Source organism: Hevea brasiliensis, chromosome 10 (genome assembly GCF_030052815.1).
Source record: "Hevea brasiliensis isolate MT/VB/25A 57/8 chromosome 10, ASM3005281v1, whole genome shotgun sequence".
Classification (NCBI taxonomy): domain Eukaryota; kingdom Viridiplantae; phylum Streptophyta; class Magnoliopsida; order Malpighiales; family Euphorbiaceae; genus Hevea; species Hevea brasiliensis.
The window spans coordinates 20,748,586-20,758,050 of NC_079502.1; positions in this window are offsets into that span (position 1 = coordinate 20,748,586).

A 9,465-nucleotide genomic window follows, 5' to 3' on the forward strand; every position below is an offset into this window, starting at 1 on the left:
TACGCATTATGAGTTTAAGAACTTTTGTGTTACCACTTTGTGAATGAAAATGTAACTTTGGAAATTGATTTGATTTTTGTAGGCAATATTTGAATAAATTGTTTTAAATTAATTTTGGATTCACACTTAGCATGACAGTGCCCTATTATTCCCCCATTTATGGGGTTGAGATCGATTATTTTTCTCCCTCTCTGGTTTACCAGTTGAGGTTGTAGATCGGATGAGTACTTATTAGCTAGCTAGCCACCTCCCTCATTGATTTCGATTAGTGGGGTTGTATATTGCTTTGTCGTGGTGTACAACGCGGCCTTGATCGAAAATTTTGTGTCATGGCTTAAGTTGTGTATGAATTGGCAACACCGTGTTTATTAAATTATTTGACCTAAAATTGTGTTATAATGAGTTTTGATAATTTGTGAAATGTAATTGTGTAATATTTAAATTGTGTTTTGTCAATGAATATTTTATGTATTATATTTCAAATTTTTATTATGCACTACTGAGTATTTTTACACTCAGTGATAGCTTATTTTGCTGTCGCAGATAAGGGTAAGGAGAAAACAGCAGAGTGAGCTGCTACTGAGATAGTAGACTTCACTGATCCTTTTTATACGAGTATTTATTTTTACCCTTGTAATTATTTGATGTAAACATTATAGTATTCTATGTATCAATGTAAAGTTGTGCAGTTGTACAATAAATTGTAATAGTATTATTTTGGATTTTCTTTTTGTAAATTAAGTACTATATGCAATGTGAATGAAATTGTAAAGTATTTTGAGATGATAAATTTTTTGTTGAATTGTGGAATTGTGTTGACTTGAGTTGATTTGGGTTGGGAGTTGTGGAAAAATTTATTGGAAGTGTTTTTTTTAGGTATTTGAAGAACTGTTTTCCCAAAATATAGACGGCACTCTTCCGAAATTTTTATAAAATTTGCGAAAAAATAAAATGGACAAAATTTTTTACTAATTTTGAAACTTCAATTAAATGTTTTTAATTCTTACTAAAACACTCACCACTACTAAAATGTAAGGAAATGGTTTTAAAATTTCTTGTAGTGTACTTAATGAATTATCGGTAGGTGAAGTTCGGTAGTTCATTAGGTATTTTACGGGATCATGTTACACCTTACAGAGGGGTAAGGTGTGACAGCGAACATAGTGGAAAAGAAAAAATCACGAAAAAGAATTGTAAAGCAGGTCAAATAATTAGGTCAGGGAACCGGAAGAAATATCGAATAACTAGCAAACCGGATTGAACCAGCGAGGGGCAATTTGATCAATTCACCCCTAGAGTTGACTCCTTACCTAACTGAAAATTTACCAACCCAATTAGTGTGAGGCCAATTGGGAATGAAACTAGACACAAAATGGCACATTTTTCATTTAGGAATCATGCCCATAAAGTGACCATAACTTAGTGAACAATTAGGCCAAATCCAGAATTGGCAAACTGACCTATACAATAATGACCAAATGAACAGTAGTTACATAAATGACCATAACATGGTCTAGGAATGTCCAAATGACCTGAAATTTTACTAGTAGAAAGCTGAGACATAGCCCTAAAACTTTCATGCAGAAAAAAAACCCAAAATTTGACAATAACCTGTTTGAAAAGCCAACTGCAGTCAACCCACAAAATCGCTTTATCCAAAGGAATGCCTGCAGGTAAAACCAACTGCCAGCCATGTTCAAATGGCTATAACTTAGGCTACAAAACTCCAAATGGAGTGATTCAAAAAGGAAAATAAATTTAAGATAATAAGGAAAAACTTCTATAAAGAAAACTTAGCTAAATTTCTACAGCAACATGACCAATGGAACAGAGCAAAATAGGATACCAAAATTGAAAATTTAAAATTTGTGCCTAAAAGACTTAAAATTTGAGAAAACAACTAAAACCAACAAAATTAGTAACCAAAATGTGGCATGTGGGTATAATTGGATTTTCCATACCTTTTAAGCATAAGAAAGTCAATATTTTGACTTGAATAGTACCATGAATAGTAACCTTGACATGAAAATTTTCAAGAACGTAAATTTAAGTATATTGGGACTATAATTGAGCATCTATGAATTTAATTATTGGATTTATTATGAGATAAGATACTTAAACACTGTTAATTATGTGTTTCAGCTGAAAAAGACCCGAAAAATCTAAGGGACTGAGTCAAGGCTTAGAGGCGACTCACGTCGGGTTTGTGCACAATAAATTTATATAATTATTTTCTAACTAAAAAGTTAAATTGTTATGCTTTATGAAATCACTGTGTTGTTTATAAATTGTGTTGCCATTTTGTGACTGCAAAAATGACTTTGCAAATTGTTTGGAATCTTTCCTAAATTATTTGAGTACTTTGTTTTGATTTGATTTTGTGTTCACACTTAGCATGACAATACCACATTATTCCTCCCCATTTATGGGGTTGAGATCATTTATTTTCCCCTCTCTCTGGCTTACCAGTTGAGGTTGTAGATCGGATGAGTACTCATTAGCTAGCTAGCCACCTCCCTCATTGATTTCGATTAGTGGGATTGTAGATTGCTTTGTCTTGGTGTACAACACGGCATTGATCGAAAATTTTGTATCATGGCTTAAGTTGTGTATGAATTGGCAACACTGTGTTTATTAAATTATTTAATCAAAATTGTGCTATAATGAGTTTTGATAATTTGTGAAATGTTTAAATTGTGATTTATCAATGAATGTTTTATGTACTGCATTTCGAATTTTTATTGTGGGCCATTGAGTATTTTTATACTCAGCGATAGCTCATTTTGCTGTCGCAAATAAGGGTAAGGAGAAAGCAGCAGAGTGAGCTGCTATTGAGATAGAGGACTGCTTTGACCTTTTTGGTACGGGTATTTATTTATACCCTTGTAGTTATTTTGATGTAAATATTGTAATAACATATGTATTAATGTAAAGTTGAGCAGTTGTACAGTAAATTGTAATAATATTATTTTGGATTTTCTTTTTGTAAATTAAGACCTGTATATGTAAATTAAATTTTAAATGCAATGTGAATGAAATAATGAAATATTTTGAGATGACAAACTTTGATTGAATTGTGGAATTGATTTGAGTTATGTTGAACTGAGTAATTTTGGTGGTTGGGAGTTGTGGAAACAATTATTGGAAGTGTTTTTACAGGTTTTTGAAGAACTATTTTCTCAAAATATAGACGATACTCTGCTGAAATTTTTCCAAAATTTACGGACAAATAAAAATGGATAAAAATTTTTACTAGTTTTGAAACTTCAATTAAATGTTTTTAATTCCTACTAACATGCTCACCACTTCAAAAATGTAAGAAAATGATTTTAAAATCCCTTGTAGTGTACTTAATGAGTTATCGATAGGTGAAGTTCGGTAGTTCATTAGGTATTCTACGGGATTATGTTATGCCTTACAGAGGGCTAAGGTGTGACATGTTTTAGTGGTATGAGAGCATGGTTTTGTAATGAATTTTGACTATGCATGTGAATATTTCTTTGAAAAGTACAACTGCTCAAGTGTCTTTAATTGATACATATGACATATTTGCATTGTTGCAAGGGTTTTGCGATCGCCTAGACGAACACTCACTGAAGTGGAAAAAGTGAGGAGTCGCCACTTTAATTTTGAGGGAAATTAAAGAAAACCATTTGTGAAAGTAAATTAAAATGAAACCACTTCAAAAACAGATATTCTAGGTTCGGGGTGGGTCCGTAAACGGGTGGGGAAGGTGTTAGGCACCCCACCTCGTCTCTCAATGAGGGTAAGCAGATTTAACTTCACGTCCTTTATAAATTAGAATTGATAGTTAGGAGGGTTTAAATGGAAATGTTAATCCTTTTGACAAAAGGAATATTTGATCTTTCACTAATCTGGATTACTCAGATACATAAGTAAATGAGACAACCTTAGTGAGTGGCTGTTGCGTATTGGTTTTATTTTAGGGATTATTGTGCGTATAAATAATTCGATTTGAGAATCGGATAAGAACTCTCCTCCGACCTCTTTCATATATTCATTAAAGATCTTGATTGAGAATCAGATAAGAACTCTCCTCCGATCTCTTTTAGATTAAAAAATTTTGATTGAGAATCAGATAAGAACTCTCCTCCGATCTCTTTTTAAATATTTATTTAAATTTTTGGATTGAGAACCGGATAAGAACTCTCCTCCGATCTCTTTTAAACATTTTTTAAAATTTTAGATGGAGAACCGCATAAGAACTCTCCTCCGATCTCCTTTAAACATTTATTAAAATTTTAGTTTGAGAACCGGATAAGAACTCTCCTCCGATCTCCTTTTAAATATTTATTAAAATTTTAGATTGAGAACCGGATAAGAACTCTCCTCCGATTTCCTTTTAAATATTTATTAAAATTTAGATTGAGAACCGGATAAGAACTCTCCTTCGATCTCCTTTTAAATATTTATTAAAATTTTAGATTGAGAATCGGATAAGAACTCTCCTCCGATCTCCTTTTAAATATTTATTAAATTTTAGATTGAGAATCAGATAAGAACTCTCCTCCGATCTCCTTTTAAATATTTATTAAATTTTAGATTGAGAATCAGATAAGAACTCTCCTCCGATCTCTTTTATTTTAATAGGAATCGGATAAGGACTTTTCCGATCTCTCGAAATTTGATTACAGCTACACGTCACAAAAGCCTAAAACTAAGGGTTCTGGCATTCAAAGATGCCGGGGCTCGGAATAAGGCTTCTTTTAACTCATTGGTACCTTGTGACTAGTCAGGGGATACCAAACTGAATTTTCCGACCTTCCTATGTGGTCGCCTTACCAGTACCTTTTGATACCCTATCTATCCCATTTATTTATCTTAAGGTTCGATTTTACTCTGCCTTGTGACGTTTTACCCAATTGTCTTTTGTGTTATTCTAGTGATTCGGCCTTATTATTTTCCCGACTTATTATTCAGACCTTTCATTATTTTAAAGAGACCCTTAAGATACAGTTACCTACATTTTATCCAATCACTTATACGCTACTCGGGACTAGAAGACTTACATTCACGAATAACAAAGATTAACAAAAAAGAATGGACTGGTCAACAAGGAAGTAAACTCGAGAATAACCTTCTTCGTGTTCTTTAGCGTAATATAAACTTGAAGAAAATTATATATATATATATATAAAGAACAAAGGAAATTCATAAAATAAGAATGAGCACTTAATAAAACGGCAATATGAGCACTCACCTGTAGGGAGTCGAATCTATTGAACTAACTACGGGATCACATAACGTAATAGGGCCGCGGGCTGGTAACCTGAAGACTAAGGTTCGCCTTGAAATGAAGAATACCTTGCTAAAATGCAGTCCGATCAAAATTATAACCGAGTATGAATGAAGTTGAGCTCGGACAACAGGAGTGGAAATAAAGATAACAAAGACAGAAAGTGAGAGTGTCACAGGATAATGAAAGAACTGAAAATGGAGAGTTTCAGTATTCAGAAATCCCTTTGCAAGAAAATACTTCAGAAAACTGGTTTCAAAAGTTTTTCTTATGAAAGCTCAAAAATAGTAGAGTAACGAGCTGAATTAAGTTTCAGAGTCCTTCCGCTATATTCACTATTCATCCGTTCTTTTGGACAGTTTTCATACAGGTATTTATAGGAACCGGGTGCTCCCCGTGAAGGGTCAGGATTTGTTTTGAGGGAGATGGAGGGTTAAGATTTTAAAGGACATGATCTGAGGCTCGAGAATTAAAGAGAGTTAGAATGGACGGCTGAGATCCCTTCCGAAATATTTGTCCTTTCTCTCTTCTAATCTGACGGCCCAAAATTTTCTTGTCAAGAGCGATCCGAGGGCTAGGAGTGAAAGGCGCTGGTCTTGTCGTCTTCTTCTTTGATCCAAGGGCTCCTGGCTCATCCTTACAAATGAGATCAACGGTGGAGATTGGGATGTACAGCACTGTCATGACATACTCTGGCATTTATCAGTAATGCGGGCGATTCTGAAGCGTGCAGTGGGGATCTCGTCTGTAATGCTTTAACCACCTCGGCTCTGATTATGACGACGGTTAGCGGAAGTTGTCTTATTCTCTTTGCTATCCGACTTCCTCTCCTTTCCGATATTCCTAACACACTCCTTTTCCGGTCTTTCATGCCGGCCTCCCTTCTTCTGACCTCTCCTACTCTGGTCTTTTCTTTATCAGGTCCGGTCTAGTCAAAGCATTTATTCCCTCAATTTCCGAGGCATCCGCTTCGTTTTCTGCTTAGTAATAAATGCTCAGACCATCCCCTATATATATACCTTCAGCAGGAAACCCTTCCTTATTTGATTTTTTCCTCTTTCCTTCTCACTTTTCTTGTTCTAGCTGCCCAAGAATAATTCCGGCCATGGTGGCCACTTTTGATCTTTTCCCGATTATCCTCTTTGTCCCTTGTCTGAAAATTTACGATCCCGGTGATCGGAGAATCATGATAACCCTATCTGATGACAGTGAGAGAACTGGACTAATTAACCGATCTGGATCGAGGACCTCGATCGTACCGATCTCGAATCGTTCGTCCGACATAATCGGCGAACCGATTTCGGGCGAGAAGACTGCCAATATTCCCCTTAGCACCGGTGACTGCTCCTTGGCGTTCATCTGGCTTCTCACCACACTAGGTGTTCCAATAGCGGCTCGGTTTCGAGCGGTAACTTTGATGACGACCTCTCTCATTCTCATGAGAGTCATAGTCCCCCCATCTAAGCTGTACATCTATCCGATGTCAACACCCGGTCTCCTGGTCAAACACATCTTTTGACTCAGCCACGAGACTAGGCTTTGACATAGGCCTTTTAGATAGGATGTTCCACCGATTTCTAAAGATCGCCCTTATGATGTAATCAGACCTTTAATGTAATCCAATCTCTAGAGATCGCCCAAATGATGTAATCAGACCTTTAATGTAATCCGATCTCTTGAGATCGTCCAAATGATGTAATCAGACCTTTAATGTAATCTGATCTCTTGAGATCGCCCAAATGATGTAATTTGACTTTTTGGAAATAAAATTTATTTTGTCAGTTATCACTTTATTATTATTGCATTGATTATACTCCGATCTCTGGTGTGTTTATCCGATCTGGTTCCCAACTGAACAGCCCTTATCCGATCCGCACTTCCAAACATTCGCCTTCATTAGCCGATCTCTAACTAGCCGGTCTCTCCTTATGGAATTTCTAGAATATTCGTGAGACGTGTCAGAAAAGCTGGCGAGTCCCGCTAACCGACGCACCGCCTGGAACATCGTGAGCATTAAATGCTCGGATGAGTATAAATTTGCTCCCTTATGTCATTTTCAGTTTCTCGCGAACAACTTCAAAATTCTCCCGTTTTCTCAAGTTCTTCCGACACCGATCAGACTCCGGTAAGGGTTTTGATCCTTCTTTTAGTTTAAATTCCTTGTTTCCTTTGAAAATGAGCGGCGCCGAGGGTCAGAGAGCGGCAAGCCCCCCTTCCGTTCAGATCTCGCGGTCATCTGATGAAGTGGAGGTGGTCGGACCAAGCATGCGACCTGAACCTTCTAGGGTTTCTATTCCAGCTCAGGGGCAAGCAGCACCATCAAGGCATGTACCTTCTTCAGGGAGAGAGAATCTTCCCATGGACGAACTGTCATCAGTCCTTCAAGAAATCGACCGCAAATGCTCACCAAGAGTATAACATTCGGCCTGATTCCTACGAGTTGATTAAGTGTCACGGCGATCTTCGTGCTGATCACTTCTTCGAGGAGAACAACATGATCATGGTCTACGAAGAATAATTAAAGGCCGGTCTATGGTTCCCTTTGGACGACTTCTTCAAGAAAGTTTTAAAATATCACCAAGTGTGCATCGCCCAAGTTCACCCGAACTCGTGGCCGATCCTAGTAGCATTCCGAGGCCTCTGCCGAGCTAAGGGACTCCGTCCTACAGCTAAGGTATTCGCCGAACTGCATAGGCTGACTCGTCGAAAGGATGACGAGTATTGGTTCTTCCAGGTGAAGCCACATTGTGGGCTCTTTATCGATCTGCCCTCCTCCCTGAAGAATTGGAAGAATCGCTTCTTTATCCTGAGGAGTAAAATCCCGAACGGCTTTGAGGGTTTCCCTCGCAGCTGGCTGCACCAGGGCCCCGTACTTCCGAAGCGCATCACCTTAAATAGGGAGGAAGGCCTGATGGTGATGGAGCTGAAAGATCAGGCGAGCAGAGAGAAGTTCTCTTGTTTGGACGTAGTGACTGCCGAACTGCATCACTAGACAATGGAATTGATCACTGGCGAAGATCGTGGGCTTCAGCTCTCTGACCTCGGCATCGGTATTTTTCTATATCTCAGATCTTTGGACCTTAGCGATCTCACTGACCTCTTCTTTGTGCAGGTATGGCAAGCGGCGAAGCCTCCAAGGAGAGCCGGAAGCGAAAGAGAGAGATATCCCAGAAGGTACGGGAGATGAAGCAAGCTGAAGCCCTGCAGACACCCAGCCATGAGCCCGGGGAAATACAAAGAGGCTCATCTCAACCTTCGGGGCAGCCGATCCCCGAGGTAAAAGTGATCCGATCTCCTCCTCGCCAAGAAGAGCCACCTCCACCTCCTCCAGTCGCTTAAAGTACGGAAGGGGGTCCTTCCCAACCTACCCCAAGGACCCTCTCCCGCGGTGCTCAGGTGCTGATCCATTCCCTGGAGAAGAACCGAACTGTTCGGGAGAATCCAGGTTTGGCTAAGGTTCTGGGGGCTTCTAACTGCCTTCGAGAGGATCAGGACAGGCTATCCTCAGACAATCTTGATGACATCCTGACTCGATCCATGAGCCTGAACGTGGAGTGCTTGGTGAATCTGCACATCGTCCGGGAGAAGGCTCACCGCTTGGGTAAGGAGGTTGAGAAGATGGGTCATGAAGTGGCTTCCCTCCGATCCCAACTCTCATCCCCTCAGAACTACATATCTGAAATTGAGGGGCGGATGAAGTTCTACGAAGATAAGCTAGCCGAGCAAGCTCATGTTCTGGTCGAGCGAACTCGTGTCCTTGAAGAAGTTCAGGCGCTCCGGGCCGATGAAGTTGCTCACCTCACTGAGGAGCTCAAAGCGAAAGAAGAAGAGATAGTGACAAGGGAGGCCGGCGCTTATGTGAATGCTCACAGGGATCTCCTGGCTGAGCTCAAGAAGCGGTACCCCGAGGAGGACTTCTCTTGGATAGTAGATCTGGCTCCCCAGGACGAGGCTGAGGATAGCGAGGAGGAGGCTGAGGGTGAGAGAGGAAACGAGCAAAACATAGATCAGGCTGGGGGTGATCCTCCAGCTGAATGACTTGTACAAACTTTAATATGAAATGAAATTCCCTTTTTGTTCAGTGAATGGATGTGATCGGAAAATCTCTAAATTACTTAAGCACTTGATTGTCTAAGCATATTAAAACAACTAAAGGTGATTATTAATCTAAGTGTAAGAGGTCGGAAAACACAATAAGCACGAGATCG